This window comes from Protopterus annectens, chromosome 2.part2 (genome assembly GCF_019279795.1).
Source record: "Protopterus annectens isolate FY-2018-M chromosome 2.part2, PAN1.0, whole genome shotgun sequence".
NCBI lineage: Eukaryota > Metazoa > Chordata > Ceratodontiformes > Protopteridae > Protopterus > Protopterus annectens.
Window position 1 is genome coordinate 13,396,070 of NC_056730.1, and position 20,293 is coordinate 13,416,362.

The 20,293-nt window shown below is 39.5% G+C and overlaps 1 pseudogene; it reads left to right on the forward strand.

The window, feature by feature from the left end:
• The first annotated feature begins 3,242 nt into the window (after nucleotides 1-3,242).
• LOC122796061 lies at nucleotides 3,243-3,392 on the forward strand (annotated as a pseudogene).
• Nucleotides 3,393-20,293: the final 16,901 nt, after the last annotated feature.

Consider the following 20,293-nt stretch of genomic DNA (forward strand, 5'->3'; position numbering starts at 1 on the left):
TTAAACCAAGCAGTGTTTATACACTTTCCTGACTATACTAGTTAAGGCCATTCTGTAGCAGTGATTGAGCATCTGGTATTTTAACCCAGAAAACAGAATAATTCAGGGGTCAGGATACACTGGGCATATAGACTAAAGTATGCATGACAGTGTATTGTAGAAGCTTCCTTTGTAAGATCTAACCAGTAGTTAATAAACAATGAAATATCCCTGTTCATTCATACTGCATCAGTGATTTTTCCTTTGTCACCAGCCCCCAGAAAAAGCAGGGGTTGTATCAGCCAGTGTGCATAAATCTGAACTAGATCAGAAAATTAGACCCCCTCCAGAGCATCATGTTCACTGATGTGCAAGCCTCACTTATCCTTTTCATACAGATCACGGAATGCAAAACAGTGACCAGACACAAGGAGCATTTGGTATATTATAGCCACTGTTGGGGGGTGGGGGTGAATAGTAAAATAGACAACTGCAATTTGTTACTTGCACAGACATACACATTCATGTATAAACATGCATACCACACTCACACAAACAGGCACACACACACACACACACACACACACACACACACACACACACACACACACACACACACACACACACACACACACATGCAGATGAACACACACACATGCGCATGCATGTACTCAAACTTACACATACACACTGACATACGCACGTGTGCACATGTACAAAAACCTGCACATACACACTGACACAAACACACACACAAAAACACACACGTACATGCATGCGTATGCTAACAGAGAAATACACACACATATACATACTCACCAGAGTGTACACACATGCACAAACACACACACATACATGAATACTTGCACATAAGCACGTGCTCGTGGCGCGCACACACACACACACACACACACACACACACACACACACACACACACACACACACACACACAGGCACACATTACAACTATGCTCTAGACATTTATAATTTGTGAAATAAGAAAATGAAGAAAATATCCCAAAAATTGCTATTGTGAGCAAGGAACAGCATATCCCAGAATATATGTTTTTTTCTGTTATCAATCCCCAAAAGCACAATCAGACAAACAGATGAAATTATAGCCAAACTTAAGGTAAGGGGGCTTTCCTTTTATTGCAAGGATGTTCTCTGCAGATCTGACCTACATTTACACCTGGCTGTATATTACTAAACCTCAGCACCAGCCAGCAGTTTTTGCTTTAGTGAGCAAATGGGATTCTCTCTGGTAACTAGTTGCTTCAGCTGCATGCGTGATCAGGGAGATGTGGTATGGATATTGACAGAAAGTCAGCAGTGCTATTTTAATGTCGTACTTACTAAGGGCATAGTATACTGCATTCCCTGCAACTCCTGTTAATGTTTGTAATGTTCTTTCAGGATGAACAGTGACCAAAAGTAGCAGCATTGCAGCATAGCTTCTATGTGGTACCATAATAATGAACGCCAGAAGAAAGCAAAATGGTGGATTCAGAAGTTTTGTGACTTCTAGTCAGTAAAAAGTCACACTGAATGAAAAAAAAATGTTGAAAAGGCCTAGACTAAAAAATAGCTATTATTTTCCATTCTGTGCCCAGTGCATCATGGGGCAAGTGCAGAATGACCTAGTTCAAAGACTTCACAATTTGGCCAGCTGTACTTTGGCACAGAAATGGCCATCTTGGAACTGGCTGCCTACCAATTTAATTACATTATGTGACACATTATGACTTCCAAAAGCACTACTTATATAAGTGACCAGCCTAGATTCATGACATCTGCTATTGTCCCTAGTAAAAGTGTTTTTTTTTTCTCCACAGCACCTCATGAGCTTAAAATGTCAAATCAGAAACAAAGAATTTGGCAGAGACGTACAGAAATACACCACGTGAAATATTATTTGGTATGAGCTTAACAGTAACACAGAGCACATAACATCTCATAGTTTGTTAACTCATTTGGATGAGGTCTGGGAACAAGTATGTGCTCGTGCTCCTGGCACTGATATCTGAGTATATGTTTTACAAGGTAAGTGCACATAGTTCTTAGCACTGAAGAAACTATTGAGTACATTAGCTGCTTCAGTACATCATAATGGACAGGTGTGCACTTTCCCTAAAATTCATTTTCTTTTCTTGCACTCAGTACTCTAAGAAAAAAACATTAACATTTAAAAATCTTACAAAGTGAGGTTTGCTGGTATAATCTGGAGGCAGGAGCGGTGAATTGTGAATTGGCTTACAAGAGCCAGCAAGCTGGGGTTTGAGTCCTGCAACATTCATTTGCATTCTCTGTGACTTTTAAACATCTTTATTGTCTTCTGTAGTAGTTTTCTATAATGTTTTTAAACTGCCTTTCTATCCGTCTTACGTTACTTTGGTGCATGACGCACGGGAAAGGATCATTCAAGGTCTCATGCGAATGCTTGTTTTAGAGAGCTCGCATTTCTGCAATGCATTTCAGATATCGCTGCACATGATAGTACTCCAAATGCTTTAAGAGATAAAAGCAGCATTCCGAAACACAGCTGAAAAGGAATTGAGCTGACAAACAAAACTCTTCTTTATAAAATGCATCTCTGCGCTAGAAATCTTTGTTTACTAACTTAGCATGTCTGTCTCTTGTAAACTGTCCCTTTTCATAGCATTTCTAAAACTTCATTCTCTTTTCAAACTCTTTTAGATACCGTTGTGTGCAGTTTTTTTGCGTACTGTGCATGTATTTTTTTATGTTTTTGTTTTGTTCCTTTCCTCCGATGCTATTCCTGAATGTGGTCTGCTTAAATGAGAGTAAACTAGGCTAGTGAACTAAAAGTCAGATAAATAAATGTTTGAATAAGTGATACCATAATTGCTTTTACCCAACCTTCCAGAGCTTTCTGACCTACGTTTGCTTCCTGATCCCTTTTTATTTGATGTGCATTCTTCCATTACTGGAGTCTTTCCTCTGACATCACTTTCTTCTTATTCAAATCCAAACACTGCATTTACATCCTAAGGTGTTGCAGGCCCATAGTCCTTACTGACGAATCTCCTCAGCAAGTTAATGCAGATTACATTGTTACTCAGATGACTGATTGAGTATAACATCTGACTAAAGACGTAAAGCACCGGGCTACATTACTTACATTTTTGTGTATAGTGATTGAGTTTCTGCAAGATACTTTGAATTGATATTAATGCTTCTGTTTTCACTCACCTTATATGTTTTCTCACAAATAAGGTACTACAATACCTTACGTTATACAATACTTACCTGGCAGGGGGAATACCACGATCAAGAAGGTGGTTTCCCCAGGGTGAGGCTCTTCCATTGCACACTTCGGTTGGGTTGACCCCTGTGATTTCCCCAAATGTGGGAAACTCAACTGCATAATTTATGGTAGTAAATACATTACAAAGACATGCATCTGGAGCCTTTCTCCCCGGCCCTCCACTGAAAATTGGCTTTGTTCCAAGTCGGACTTTCCCGGTTAACAAATGTTAAATAAATAAATAAATAAAAATAAAATACTCATCATGTAGAACTCATGTTGAAACATTAGTGGAAAAGTAGGCAAACTGTCAGAAGAGGCACTAAACTGGTACAAGTTTAAAATTGCTTTGGCATCATGTAGTCTTAAGAACTATAACAATCAAAAGTGAATAGTGCTTACAACATCTGCACCAAGTCAGCAGCATTGTTCCAGATGGGATGGAGTAAATTTTTATAAGTAAAATGTGGGGCATCCTGTTTAATTTGCAGCAGTGAAAGGTAGTTATACCCAGGGACATCAATATGAAAACAATGAAAGGAAGATGCATTGCCTGTCTTATAGGAATCTCAATTCTCAACATCTGTTTGATGCAAATTTCCAGTACATACGGATTGTCTCAATGCAAAACTGCTGGCATAGTTCCAGAGGCAAGGAAGAAAAGGTAGTTCTACACACACAAATAAATGACCTAAAGGAAGTATAATCTAAATTAATTATAAGTATGTGCATATTGTTTTATATACTGTTACCACAGAAAAAAAATATGTAGACTTGTAAAGGATAACATAAACAATTCCGGTCATAGTATTTAACTATGTCCAGCCTCTGTGATTTTGAGGACTTACTTTTACGGTACAGAAATTGCTCTCAGGATATCCTGAAAAACAGACATGTTTGTAAGCAGCTAACATGGAAAGCAAACAAACAAACAATGATTAAATAAATAAATATATAAACTTCAAAGCCTGATATATGTCGAGAATGTGCTAATGTATAACATTTTCTAGATTTTTCTTTTTCTCATTTTATTGTGATTTGTGAAACAGAAAAAAAAGGTGAAAATGAAATGGAGACAACTGACCGTTAAAATAAAAATAAATACATTTTTTGTTTTGTGGAGAATCTGTACTCTCTCCACACCCTTCCCCCACTGCAGGGCTTCACCTTCACAACCATGACCTCTACATATATAAAGTCTGAGGTCATACAACCTCATACTAAAGAAACATTTATTTAAAAAACGACTCATGTTGTTTTTATTCTGAGCTAACAATCTCTGAATCAGTGTAAAGTGCTAACACATCTAATAAAGTATGTCACAACCATATCATGTTACTCCTCAACAGCGTAGCTGTTCACTGTAACAAGCATAGTCTAGTGCATCTTGACAAAAGATCCAATGAATCCTAATGTTCCCATATGTACACACACACACACACACACACACACACACACACACACACACACACACACACACACATATATATATATATATATATATATATATATAGAGAGAGAGAGAGAGAGAGAGAGCTAACAATCTCTGAATCAGTGTAAAGTGCTAACACATCTAATAAAGTATGTCACAACCATATCATGTTACTCCTCAACAGCGTAGCTGTTCACTGTAACAAGCATAGTCTAGTGCATCTTGACAAAAGATCCAATGAATCCTAATGTTCCCATATGTACACACACACACACACACACACACACACACACACACACACACACACGCACATATATATATATATATATATATATATATAGAGAGAGAGAGAGAGAGAGATGGGTATTGATATGTATATATATATATATATATATATATATATGTGTGTGTGTGTGTGTCTGTGTATATATATACATATATATATACATATATATATATATATATATATATATATATATGTAAAATATTGGGTTAGAAATAACAAACTATTGTAACCTTTAGTGGTAATATCTATGTCACATAGATTTATCCTGTCTGGTTCAACTCTAGTTTTTGGTCATTGTCAATATGTTTTTTCCATGTTCTTTCCATGTCTGTGTAGGATCGATTCTCAGCTGGTGTGCATTCTGTGTGGAGGCTGCATGTTCTCCCTTTGTTCACATGGGTTTCTTACGGGCGCTCCAGTTTCCTCCCACATTCCAAAGACATGCAGTAGGTGCAATGGACACTCTAAATTGGTCATAGGTATGAGTGTGTGATGTGGAAGAACTACTGCAGTGGTGTAAACCTTAGCTCTAGGTGATTGTCACTAGTGAAGTGAAACCCCAACCCTAGGTATAAATAAATGTGAAAAAGGTGTTCTGAATGGATGGATGGATGGATATATAAATATTAGATATAGGTATAAAGATATAAGGAGTTAGAGTCTCAGAAGAACCAGTTCATTTATTAGTTAACAAATAAATATTTGATACATAAATAAATAAAATAATACTGTTTCACAGACCTTAGAGCCCTTTTATATAGAGTTTGAGTGTTTCCCCATATTGGCAACGGTTTCTTCCAGGGTACACAGTATTCTGCCATATTTGACAGATAAGCTGAAAGGCTGACTGATAATACTACATGCTTACATTTGTCTATGAATATGAATGTGAAATGTGGATGCCTGACTGTATATTTGTATATACTATTTGATGGAATGGCACGTCAGTATTTGCTTGCTAATTCAGACTTTGATACTTGACTGTTGACCGCAGGAAAAAAAGTATGTGTGTGTGTGTGTGTGTGTGTGTGTGTGTGTGTGTGTGTGTGTGTGTGTGTGTGTGTGTGTGTGTGTGTGTGTATACATATAAATGTATGGGTGTCATGCAACTTTTCATGCACTCACTTGTTCGAATAGTGAGGCAACCGGCAAAAGTGATTGAATATAAAACAATCACAAACTGCTGGTCTTCTCGTGTAAGATTGAGGTGCAGTAGGCGCTGGGTGTTTTCATTTCCCCTGCAGTGCAATCCCAGAGTCAGTATATATAAGTAACAGAGTAGTGAGGGTGCAGTGGTGTTTGCCTCCTGCAAAAACAATATTTTTTTAAGTTTTTTTTTTCTTTTTTCCAATATTTTTCTAAATGTGTTTGTGTACCTGAATTTTGAGCACATTTGTTTGAGTACTTTGTACTGCATGTTTTCTGTTTCAAGGAGTCCATACACATTCAACTCTCTCACTCTCTCTCTCTCTCTCTCTCTATATATATATATATATATATATATATATATATATATATATATATATATATATACATACTATATATATATATATATATATATATATATATTTTTTTTTTTTTTTTTTTTTCAAATTAAAACTAGAAAACAACTAAAGTCATGTCCCTTAGAATGCAATGACTTTACCATTTAAAGAGCTGCAGATGAACCAAGGTGTGTTGGTTTTTTTTTGGTTTTATATCTGTATATTCTCAATATTGTGGTGGCTGCTGAACCTAAAAGCTGTGTGCTATTCAGGATAAAACAGGCAAGCAAATGGGCTTGGAATAAAACTTACAAAAAGGTAGATGACTGGAATGATGACTAGGTACATTACGGTAGGGGAAGCCAAAGGGAAACTAGGTACATTACGGTAGGGGAAGCCAAAGGGAACAGAAAGGAAACTTGGGGAGTGGAAGAAGGAAGGCATTACTGCAGAGAAGAAGGACTTACAAGTTATATAGGTGGAGGAGGTTAGGCCTCTTTTAAAGAAATGGAGTAGAACAGTGTTGGTTATTTCAACATGGGTTCCTTATGAAAGGAGACGCTAAAAATATTAAGAAGACGGGAAAAGACACAGAAAGGTAGTCTAGGGAGAATAAAAAAGAGTTTGTGAGCAAGAACAGGCCATACGTCATGAAGAGGTTGAGGGAAGCATGCAAATAAGTGTCTAGGGATGAAGACTATCTGTGGGAAGAATTGTTGGGTGCAAAGAAAGTCTGAACCAGGGTGGGTTGAGTTCCAGATGTTTATGTTAAATTAGTGCACAGATGGTGAAGAACTCCGAAAGGGGTATAAAAGGGTAGGTGGGCTCAGACATCATGCCAGTGTGATATGGCAATGTAAACTAATTACATATATGGTTAGCACATGTGGAAATTAAACAGATTTGCAAAATGGTAAGGAGAATATGGTATAAGATATTTGAGGGAGAGTCGAGATTCAGGGCAGTTGTGTTTGTTTGGGTTGAGCCCACTAGCAGGAAATGGCCTAAGGAAGAAACTTTGAAATTGCATCTGGCGGTAAGGCAAGTTAAGAAGAAAATAGTAAGGATGTAGAAAGAAGGGAATGTAGTAGGAAACACAAAATAGAAAGAGAAACCACGGATGAATAAGGTGAGACTAGGGAATAGTGTGTGCATAGAGAGATGATGTAAGAAAGATTAAGAAGCACAACAACACGGGAAAGATGAAATGAGAAAATTGGAAAGAAAAATTGTAGTGGCCATAAAGTGAGAGAACAGTTAAGGGATAAGAGATAGACAAGGGAAATAAAGGAAGATAAACTAAATGGCGCAGTGGTGCAGTGGACGCATTGTCGACTCACAGCAAGAAGTTTTCTGGTTCGATTCTCGTCTGGGATGCCTTCTGTGTTGAGTCTGCATGTCCTGCCTGCGTTTATGTGGATTTGCTCTGGTTTCCTCCCATGTTACAAAGACATGTATCTGGAGCATTTCTCCCCAAGCCTTCGCTGAAAATTGGCTCGTTCTAAGTCGGACTTTCCCAGTTAACAAATGTTAAATGAATATAATAATCCAGAAATAAGAGCTTGAAATGTGAGAAAATACAATAGTCAGAAATAAGAATTTGAAATGTGACAGGGAGTGCTACAACATGAGGAAGACTGTCTTTTTAAATGATCCCCTATAAGTATTGCTACTAATGCAATACATTTAATGATTTGTATAAGGTTTAGTAGGCCTGCTTATGTGAACTATGAGCTACTAATGTGGGAATATTGAAAAGTGTTGAAAAAATACAAATGTGGAAAACAATAAAAATTATAAAGAGAAAAAAGACAGGCAGGCAAACGTCAGCAAGGTAGAAAAGTATCTGAAATCAGCTGCAGGAAGAAACATTTTGGGTCCATAATCCTACTATGAGTTATTATGTTCTTGACCTCTCATGGAATGCATCTCTAATAGCCTCTGACAACCCAAATCCAGCTCCTGGCCTTCATGTGTGGCTTAGTTTCTAAATCTGGTGAAACCATTTGTGCTGACAGGAGAAGGGGCAAAGGCAGGTGACTGGTGCCTTAAAACCAGTTGCTTTGGGCAGGTGAGACACATCTGCATAGGAAGGCAAATCACCTAAAATCTGGAAATGGAGCCCCTAAGGCAGTTTGAGGTTGCACTCTACTTCACTCTGGCAGCTCCTGCAACATTACTGATGTCAAGTTGTACTGGCCTTTCCTTTCTCTTTGTATTACATCAGTGGCATGGAGGGGGAAACCTGCTGCTGGGCATCAACAGTTTCCTCAAAATTCACTTGCCAAGGTCTGCGCATTGGAGATGACACTACAGCTTCACTCTGTGAGCAGAGACACAACAGGGAAAGTGGCAGTTACCGGTGATAAGCCAATGCACTCAGCTGGAGTAAAGTAAGGTGCCAGGGACTGCTTCTGACAGTGGGAGAAATCCTTTGGTTATTTTGGATAGTTACCGCCTGCCTTAAGCTGGGCAACCTCCAACTAAATAGGTGCTGCCTTGTCACGTTCCACTTTCTCCACTGGGTGTGTGGAGCTTAGGGGACCCCCCAACAGGTGGATTGTTAACCATATACTTGGAAAAATAAAAAAGCAACAAAATAAACCAGCCTTTAGACTAGGCACATGAAATGTAAGGACAATGTCTCCAGGCCTTATAGAAGATCTACAGAACATCAGTGATGCTTGGAAAACAACAGTCTTTAATGAGTTGAGCATATTGCAGATGGACATTGTGGATCTCCAGGAAACAAGGCTACCTTGGATGCCTCAGGGAGAAAGACTTTACTTTTTCCTGGCATGGGAACTTCCAGAGAAGACCAGGAAACACTGTGCTGTTTTTGCAATCAGAAACAACCTCATTGGCTTGGTCATACCACCAAATATGGGAAATGAGAGACCGATGAAAATTCAGCTACAAACACCAGTGGCCATGGTCAACATCATCAGCATCTCTGCTCCTAATTTAACTTCTACCCAGAAAGTCAAGGACAAATTCTATGACAAGCTTAGTGCTGCCATCAGTGAGGTCCCTTCCTATGAACCATTATTCACTCTTGGTGATTTTAATGCTAGAGTTGGCAATAGCCATCACAGCTGACTGACCATCTTATCTGGGACATTTTGGAACAGGAAAGTTGAATGAAAACAGTGTCTCCTTGAACTTTGTTCCATATATGACCTCTGCATAGCAAACACCTTCTTCACTGTCAGTCCCCAGCACAAAGTTTCATGGCAGCCCCAAGATCAGAACATTGGTACCAACTTGACCTTGTCCTCCCCATACACAGCAGTTTAGATAGTGTCAGGGTAAAATGCAGTTACCACAGCACAGACTGTGATACCAACCACTTGCTCATGTGGAGTAAGGTGAACATCCGGATGGAAAGGATCTTCCACAAAGTATGCAAGTTTGTTCAAGCCCTTGAAGAGGATTTTCCCTGCCTGGATGACATTGACACCAACAAGAGATGAGAAAAACTAAAGGATGCTATCTATAACACTGCAATATATATCTTTAGGAATAAGATAGTCAAGTGTGCTGATTGGTTTGCAGCCCACACTGTAGTGCTGACCCATCTGATTGAGAAGAAGAGACAGGCACTGGCTGCATACAGGTTCACTTCCAATGAGGCGAACTTGCAGGCACTCCAGTATGCTCGGAGTCAAGTGCAGTAGGTAGCTCAGTGGTGTGCAAATGATTATTGGCTCCAACGTTGCTTCAAGATTCAGCGGATTAAGCAAGACATTGGCCCATCACAATGGAAGATCACCCCACTTAAGTAATCCACAGGTGAAGTACTAAAGGATAGAACCAAGCAGATGGAACACTGGGTAGAACATTACTCGCAGCTATATTCCAGAGAGACCATAGTTATGTAGAGAGCCCTGAATGCCATTGAGCTTCTGGAAACTGTGACCGTACACGATGCTGAGCCCACCTTGGAGGAACTCAATGATGTACTATAAACACTCTGTTCAAGAAAAGCCCCCAGGAAAGATGGTATTCCCTCAGAAATCCATAAATGTGCTAGCAATACCTTAATCTCAGAGCTACATGCAATACTTTGCCAATACTGGAGAGAAGGTAGTATACAGCAAGATATGAGGGATGCTAATATAGTCGCTACCTATAAGAATAATTGGGTTCAACTAGACAGTCTACTGTAGACATGATTTTCTCTGTTAGACAACTACAAGAAAAGTGCAGGGAGCAGAACAAACTCCTCTTTATTGCCTTCATTGATCTGACCAAGGCATTCAACTTCATCAGTAGGAATGGTCTGTTTGCAATTCTGGCAAAGATGAGCTGTCCTCCAATACTGCTTAGCATTATCAGGGCTTCCAAGAAGGCATTAAGGGGACCATAATGTACAATGAATCCACATCCAAACCTTTTGAGATTCTCAGTAGAGTAAAGCAGGGGTGTGTAATGGCTCCAACATTGTTTGGTATCGTCTTTTCAGTTCTGTTGAAATTTTCTTTTGGAACTGCTACAGAGGGTATCTTTCTCTGAGCCAGAATGGATGGCAACCTCTTCACACTGTCGAGACTTAGACTGAAGACGAGGGTGCTTAGGAAGCATCTTAGAGAGTTCCTGTTCAATGATGATGTAACTATTGTGGCTCACACTCAGCAAGAACCTCACTCACTCATGACTTGCTTTGCAGATGCATGTATGGAATCTGGCCTCATGATCAGTTCAAAGAAGACTCAGTTGATGGGCCAAAATGAGGGCATTGAGCCATCAATCATTGGCAAGTGACTATAACCAGCAGACTGTCCATGAGTTCATGTACCTAGCCTCTACAATCTCTGACAACTTGTCGCTTGATAGCGAGATCAAGAAGCACATTGGAAAAGCCACCACAACATTTTCCAGGCTGACAAAGAGAATATGGGCTAATAATAAGCTCACTGCACACACCAAGGTGCGGGTTTACACGGCCTGTGTTTTGAGCACATTAGTGAGCAGCAGCTCAGTCTATTCTATATACGCTGCCTTAGGCACATACTTGGATCTCATGGCAGGACAAGATCCCGAACAGCACAGTGCTTGAGAGAATGGGCACCACCTCCATGGAGCTGGACTCTGGAAAGAGGACAAAATGGTGACCCAAATTGCGCTAAAGGATCTATGCAAATATGACCTCGGTGCTCTCTACATCTGTGTGAATAACTGGTATTCTGTCACCTCAGACAAGATTGCCTGGAAACAGGAAGTGAAGGATGCTCTCACTATTTATGAAACCATCTTAGCAAGGAGAGCAGAGGATAAGGGAGCCCTCAGGATGATCTATGCCCATGATATCAGACCAACATGTGCCTACTGCTGCCCAGAGTGTGGAAAGGACTGTCACTCCTGGATTGGATTGGATTGGATTGGATTGTACGGTCACAGAAGATGCTGCTTGAATCAGTCCAATAGAGGTGCAAACCCATGATCCTTTGGGATTGAAGGATGCCTACTAATATGGTGAGAGAGAGAGAAAGAGAGAGAGAGAGAGTTGGAGGAAGTCTCAAAGGAAGAGAGAGAGAGATTTGAATGGCATCCCTGAAGTCAAATAGGATGAGGGCTGGTGTCCTAGATGCTAATAATTCTACAACGGCTGGATGTTAAGTCTTTCATGCTCATTAAGCTGCATGAAAAGAAGCAGAAGTCTTGTAAGGAACATTATTTTCTGTTCATACATACATTAATGTTAGGCTAACTGCCCTTGAGGGCCATTTTAAGCCTAGCTAATTACCCCATGTGAGAATCAAACCCGGCACCTTAACCACTGTACCAATCTCCCAACAAAAGTAGGATGACACACTGATGGCTCTCTACTGAAATGTCAGCACTCAAAATGCCAAAATTTGAAAATCCAAAATCAGCAAATTCCCAAAACATTGTTCTCCATCAATGTTCTTTTTTGCACACCCCAATGGGTTAGGAAAGTCCCCCTGAAACCCAAACTTATATATACCAACTCTGAGATAGCCATAGCTCAGAGAAAAGGGAATATTCTGGGGAATAGCCATTCAGTCTCCATATTTCAGGACTTGCTCTAGCAGGTCTCAACATTTCAAATGGTTACCAAATATGATTTTATTTTGCTATTATCCCCGCTGGTTTGCAAAACCTTGAACTTGCCTTTAATCTATAAATAAACCCACTTAAAGCTGAAAAAGTACTGAAGACTGATTGTTTTGATGCACCAAAATACTACACTGGTGGCATGCAGTCCACAGCAAAACATTTTTTATATAAACTGACTCTTTAAAAGCTACCAGAAAAAAAAATACTCTCCTTGTGTTTGCCCCTTCTCAAAAATGCCAAGTTTTACCTGAGGAACAGCTACTGATTGGTTAATTAGCAAGGAATAGGCCTCCCGAGTGAATGCTATATTTTAAAGTAGCAGGTGATCTGTTGCCTGAAAAGTTTCTTTAGTAAATATACCTACAAAGACATTAAAACTCACAGCATGTCCATAAGTTAAAACAGGGGGGCTACTAACAATGTCTCGAAAACAAGACATAAATGAATTTGTACTCAGGAGTAAGGACATACTTTTGGAATTGTCTAGCAGGACCAGTATAATTCTGGACAACACTCAATCCATGCCTGGTGATCGAGTATTTTTAAAGCAAGACCAGCTAGTTAAATCCATGTAACAAGCAGTCAGAGGAAAATGTCCAGAAAATGCTTAAATTTGCAGTCACAGAGGAATACTAAATTGAGTACAATAGTCTCATTTTACTGTCCACAAAATCCAGTGCAATTAAAAGGTTTGGCATTGACTTCAGAAAGGTGAATGTATATCAAAATATGATTCATATTCTATGCTCTCAGTGGACAAACTGATTAAATTTTAGGTAAATCCGGACTTATATCCACTTTAAATCTAACCAAAGATTATTGGCAAATTCCTTTTGCCCCACAGATTAGGAAAGTAATGTTTTCCACAACAGATAGAGTCTTTGGGTGGTACTCATAGTCCAGGGCTGCACAGTTGCATAGCATGCATCTGTGAACAGCAGCGCTATGCAGATATGCAAGTAAGGCCAGCATAGCATAGTTAAAGTGAATACAGAAGAGCAAAGCAAATTGTATAATCATGCTTTTTTTCTAAAAATGTAAATTATCTAAAGCCTGTCCTTTCATATGCGCAGACTGTTTTGCAGTATCATAAATATGATGTACATTGACAGGAAATGCATAATAGTATTCTTTGGGAAGTCATCCACCCCTGGTAACTATAATATTGACAACACACCACTAAGTGCTGACCCAGTAGGCAGGGACTTGGGGACACAGATAGACAGTAGTCTAGCCTTTGACTGTCACGTCTACAGTAGTGAGGAAATTATTCCATGTTGTGCAATTTATAAACAAAGGTATGGCATCTAGGTCCAAGGAAGTCATTGTGCCACTGTATTTGGCATTCATCAAATTTGATACCCTTTGGTATGTACCTAAACAGGCACATCCAACAGTTGGAACATCCACAGAGGTTCTTCACTAAAAGAGTACAGGGCGTAAATAACATGTCCTATGCAGGCTGCCTCAAGGCCTTATTGAGGGGAGATCTGTGTATGCCTGGCATACAAGGCGTAGTCAGACCCCACCCTGATAGACTTTCTGGATATCCACAAAACAAACAGCACCAGAATTACACATTCTAAAGACTTAAACTTTGCCTGTGATAAAAATTGCACCTGCTGCAGAGACAAGCATGTATCCCAGAGACTATCCCTTCTCTAGAATAGGTTCTCCATCCATGTGAAGCAGAGTTCCTCTGCAACCCATTTCAGTTGTAACATGGACAATTAGATGGGGAACAGGAAATTCATCCCTGGTTTGGCACCTGTGTCTTTAATGAACACAGGAAGCCTGTAAATGGTTCATCTCCCATACCCCTGCATGTAAATATTTTATCTCCTAAGCCCCTGCTTACACTTATCAAAGGTACTAGAACTTGTCAGAGATTTGGGATGCATGGCTAGACTTAAAAAGGCCCTTGTGGCTGTTAGCCTAGTAAATACCTATGACCCTATATCACGGGCAAGTGCTGCTGACTGCAGTCACATTTAAAGCATTATAGCAAAGTTGAGGACTCCACAGCAGCTGAAACGTTTTTATTAATTAAAGGAGTTAGAGCAGTTTCACATAGGGGATACCCTAAACAATAGAAAGGGGGTGATTGAAAATATTGAAAAGGAGTAGACAAAGAATGGAACACACAAGGGAAAAAGCAAGAGGGGATGAGCTGTAGAAGGTAGGAGAGGAAGGGCACTATGTTTTTGTCAGACAATAGGCCCCCTATTTTTCAGAATTTTTTTGTAGAGGATAATGTGGGTGGAAAATAGTAGAGTGTGTTGAAGAAATGGTAAGGAAAGAAGGACTGAGGAAATCTTAATGGTGTTCCCAGTCAAAAGAGCCTCAAATGTGTTCACTGCCAGATGGTGTTGCAGTGGAGGTCCCTGAAGTTGAGGGGGGTAGGGAACTGTGCTTGTGCAGTGGTCAGCACCAACTGGATAAGTGTGTCTTCTACAAGCACATTCTGAGGGCCCTATTCATTGAGGCTTTCCAGGCTGCTACATGCTGAAGTGTCTGCAGGACCGTCGCCTCCACTCCAACCCTGTGAGGATGGGAAGTGGGTGATCTCTCCCTAGCCTGGGAGGTACATGCCTGCATTGCTCCTGAGGGATTTGAACCTGTATAAAAGAAAAATGATATGGGAGAGAAGCAAAACAATACAGTAAAATGAAACACATGAGAAAATAATAAATAAAAGAGAAAAATGAGGTGGTGAGAGACAAAACAGAAAAAAGGACAATAATTCCACACAGTACTGTTGCAATGCATGGCATCAAGTCAATAAACCATTCAAAGCAATATCATTATTGAAGTTTAGTTGTGTACGGGAAGTTGTTATGCTTACAGTTAGGGGTAGTTGTTGGGGAAGTGCTTACATAACTTGGGCAAATGTGTAAAAGTAGTGCTTATGCATACTTGTGATGATTTGAAATGGCTTTGTGTTTCAATTCCGTACTTTTCAAACACATTTTACAGTGCACAGTCATCAAACATGGAAGAAATCATTAACTACTGCAGTTAATTATGCATAAAAATGAAAAAATAGCACATCTTGCTTCATTGTTTCCTGCCTTCCTTTGAATTCCTTTCAGCTGCACAGGTCTAATAAAAGTTGTTTGCAAGATTACTACTGAAATTAGTTTTAAAAGAGTTGTTGTACTACTGTTTCTGCTAAACTGAATTATATGTAATAATTTCTGCTATGGTTACTTAAGTAATACATATGTTATGGATGCCTGTTACACTTACCAGAAGATTCTACTAGCCTCTTGACTCCTTTCTTTTCTTGCTGGAAATTACATCGTATTACTGCCTCAGCTACAAGTAAAAGAGAGAAGAAGAATCTTGTTTACCTCTATTTGACTGCATTCCACAAATACACGTCTTATATTCTCTGTATTCGTTTTCATTTACATCTTATCCTGTCAGATTTTAACTGTTGAATACATACGTGCATAATTCTCAACCGTATCAAACTCCTCGGAAGTTTACTGGTTTTGAGGACAAAATAATAGGGTGCCATGAATTCCTGAGTGGCCCCTTCAATTCCTGATGTTTTTGATTTTATTTATAATTTTAAGTTATTGCTGATGTCATCACTCATCACCAGTATATCCCCCAATATTGTGATGACGTCGGCTTCAAGACTCAGGAGATTTTAAAAAAATAAAGACAAAATTCAGTTGTTTATAGTTGCGGCACAGCCCACCCATGTGACAGTCAACTAACAAGTAAGGACATCACATCACTCAGTCCTTGTGAGTAAGTTGTTTAATCAACACAAGTCCTGGTTTGAACATTAATACTGTACTCACCAATATGTGACCTATACTTTTTTTTTGGCCATTGCATCAGTGAGTGTGATATGTTTCACATAACAGAGTAATATAGTCATTTCTAAGAGGTGTGAACAGATTGGTTCCACAACTCCTTTCAGCAATGAGCCAAAGTAAGCACAAATCTGCAACTTCTAAGTATGTTGTGTTAGGCATTTAGCTGAATAAATGTGAATAACAACTACATTTTGTAAAAATGTATAAAGAAGTATGGTAATGTAATGAAAATTGTGAACATATTCATACAGGAAATCACAGTGCAATGTAAAGAATAATTCTCAATACAGGAACAAATACAGAAATAATTAGGGACACTTTTAGAATTTTTATACTATTAACATGGTGCACTGACAGAATAAGGGTTGTGAATAAATGTATACTTTTGAAATAAAACGAGTCTATAACTATAACAATTGTCTTAAGTGTAATGCATACCTTTTTCTCCAAATTCAACATTTAGTATGGATGGGGGAGTGTAGCAGTCAGGACTCAGCACAGCTAACATTTTGAGTCAAAATCAGTGACACTTGCAAAGTATTAGTGACTGCTCTTAATAGCATTACAGATTAACCAAGTGAGTCTTGCTTAATGTTTACGTTTTAAGTAAGACTTTCTTGGCTAAGGAAAAAAACATAATTGCTGTTAGGAAATAGAACACTTTATTGATATGCTGCTTTTATGAGGGTTGCGGTTACGGTTTGTATTTCTAATGAAACTGGAACATGATGAGCTTGTACATTTGCAGACTGGGTTGCATTGATCTTAAGTAATTATTTAGTTTGTTTCAGAATTTTAGCAGGTTTACTTCATTTAAAAGGGTGTTGCATGGTGGGAATGATCTCGGCACATTGGGGGTTAGTAAACAAATACATACCTTCCTCTAAGCATGGGTGAAATGTTATTTTTTATGTGAGGAGGGACAGATAGCAGGCTGGGATAAGAGCCTGCTGCAGCATCATCATCAGTTATGAGTTCATAGGTTCATAGGTTGGTACTACGTTATCGACCCTAGGGTCTATACAAGCCTAGCCATAACAATTCCCTGGCTATTTCTTCCCACACAATTTACTTCCCTGTCTGTCTGCAAATCTTTCTTGGTCACAAAATAAATAAGAGACAGCAAGAGAGATCCCCCCACCGCTCAAACAACAGGTAAAGCAGTAATTGCTTAGCTGTTAGTGACCATGCAGGCTACAGCCAGGCAACAGGTGCAAATCTTTTTATGTTGGTAAGACCAATAAGTCTTTAAGAGAAAGGGTAAGAGAACATAGTTATGCTATCAATAGGGAAGATTATATGAACGCCTTAGCTAGGCATGTGCTTGAGAAAGGGTTATCTCCTAGGTTTACCTTTTTAGTAATTGAATTAATGGTAAGAAATGTTAGGTTAGGGAATTTGAAAAATTATACTGAACATTCTGAGATAAAATGGATCATTAGACTTTAGTCAGATAAATTGTATGGTCTTAATGATAGTCTCCCTTAAACCATTTTTAGTAGATAGACCTTTGACACATCATACTCACCATCATCCATAAAGTTTTTCACTTGACTTAGGTACTGTGATGAATATATATATATATATATATATATATATATATATATATATATATATATATATATATATATATATATATATATATATATATATATATATATATATATAGGTTCATAGGTTCATAGGTAGGTACTAGGTTATTGGCCTAGCCAAAAAATGTACCCTGGCTTTCGCCACCCAAGAAAATTATTTTCCTGTGCCCCTGTTGAGCAGAGCCACAGAAGTGATCCCCGGGGTGAATTTCCCATTTCCCATCCAATCATCAAGATTTTTCTTGAAGAGTGCTAATGAGGAGCTCTGTTTGACATAGATAGGTAGTCTGTTCCAGAGTATGGGAAGTCTCTGGGACAGGAATCTATCCCTCCAGCATGTTCTGTTTATTGTGGTGACAAGGTTAAGGTCCCTAGAGCATGTAGCGTGGAGAGATTGGGATTTCTTTAAGTGGAGCATGTCCAACAGCTCTGGGTTTGACATAGCTTTGTATGTTAGGCAGAGTTCGCCCCTGAGTAGGCGATATGCGATGGAGTAAAGCTGTAGTTTTTTGAGACGGCCTGCATAGGGCATCTGTTTGAGGCCAGTAATCCTCTTTGTGAGGTATTTCTGTGGTCTTTCCAGTTGTTGTAGATGTCTTGTGAGGTACATACCAAAAGGGGCGTTGTACTCTATAATGGGTCTAATGAGTGATGAGTAGAGGGGAACAATGACCTCTTTTTTTCTGGATGAGAATCCTTTTGTGATGAGATGAGCCCCGTAGAAGGATTTCCTGACCACTGTGGCAATGTGATTATCAAAGGAGAGACTACTGTCCACCTGTGTCCCAAGGTCTCTTATCACATTTTTGGCATTAAGTAGACTACCAGCTATGTGGTAGTTCATGGGTACAGAGTTTTTACCAAAGAGGATGACAATACACTTTTTGGCATTGAGCTTCAGGTCATGGCTTTGACACCAGGTATCTGTCTCAGTGAGGCCCTTTTGTAGTTAGGAGTTTCGATTATGGCTCCTAGTTTGCAGTCATCTGCAAACCTTGTTAACCAAAGACCTTCTGTGTTGGTCTGCACTTCAGAGAAGTAGATACCAAACAGGAGAGGACCCAGGACTGAACCCCGTGGTACTCCACTTGTCACTGGTCTGATGTCAGATTTGGAATCCACTACTTTCACAGTGTGGGTCCTGTCCATGAGCCAGTTGGCAACCCATCTTGTGACATAGGGATTTATACCTAGTTTAGTGAGCTTATCTATAATTCCAGAGTGGGGGATGGTGTTGAAAGCCTTGGCGAGATCTAGATAAGCTGTGTGAACCATTTTACCCTCATCTATGGCTTTGGTGACTGCTTCAAAGAAGTCAATCAGGTTTAGGAGACATGAGCTGCCTTTTACAAATCCAAACTGAGTAGGGTCCAGAGTTTGGAGATTACCAATGTCTTTGTTTATGAGTTCTACGATGATAGTTCCATGGCCTTGCAGACCAGGCTTGTCAGGCTAATGGGGCGGTAGTTCCCGGGGTCCGTCGTGGCTCCCTCTTTGTGGAGTGGGATAACTGTTGCGGTGCGCCATTCAGTGGGTACAAAGCCTGAGGTGTGGCTATGATTGAACATGGTACTTAGGTACGGTGCCAGTTCATTCTGTAGTTTGTGTAGAACACAGCCTGGGATATTGTCAGGTCCCATGGATGCTGTGTTCTTGGCTTTGGAGAGTGTGTTTTTTACCTGTGCAGCCGTGATTATAGGAACTTTGCATTCTTCCGGTATAGAGATGGGATCTCTAGGGGGTGAGAGGAAGGTAAAGTTAGCACTGAACCTATCTGCTAGGATGTTGGCAATATCAGTTGGTTCTGTATATTTAGTGCCATTATGCTGTAACTCAGAGCAGATCTGAGTGTTCCCATTTAGATTCTTGACATAGCTATAGAATGCTTTGTGGTTGTCTTTAGAGTCAGTGGCAATTTTGTTTTCGTAACTAGCTTTGGAGGATTTTATGAGGGATCTCAGCTTCTTACTGAGTTTGACCAGGGAGTTCCTCCAGTCATGGGATTTTACTCTTTTTTTGCAACAGTTTCTTTCTTCTGTTGTAGAGTTTGTTTATGGCAGAGGACCACCAGATTGGCTTCCTTTTTTGGAGGATAACATCTTGGTTCTATTAGGGATAGCATGATCCATGCACTCGTGTAAGTGCTTATAAAGTGCATTAGTGTAGGATTCGGCAGTCATACCTCTATTGTCCGTCTGCATGGGTGTCATGAAGTTTGCCACTTCTGTCTTAAGAAGTGTGAAGTTGGCTTTTGAGAAGTTTTTACGATGGTTTCCCTAATTGGGGCTGGGGGTGGGATGTGGATGTCTAGGCTGATTAGCTTGTGGTCGGATCTGA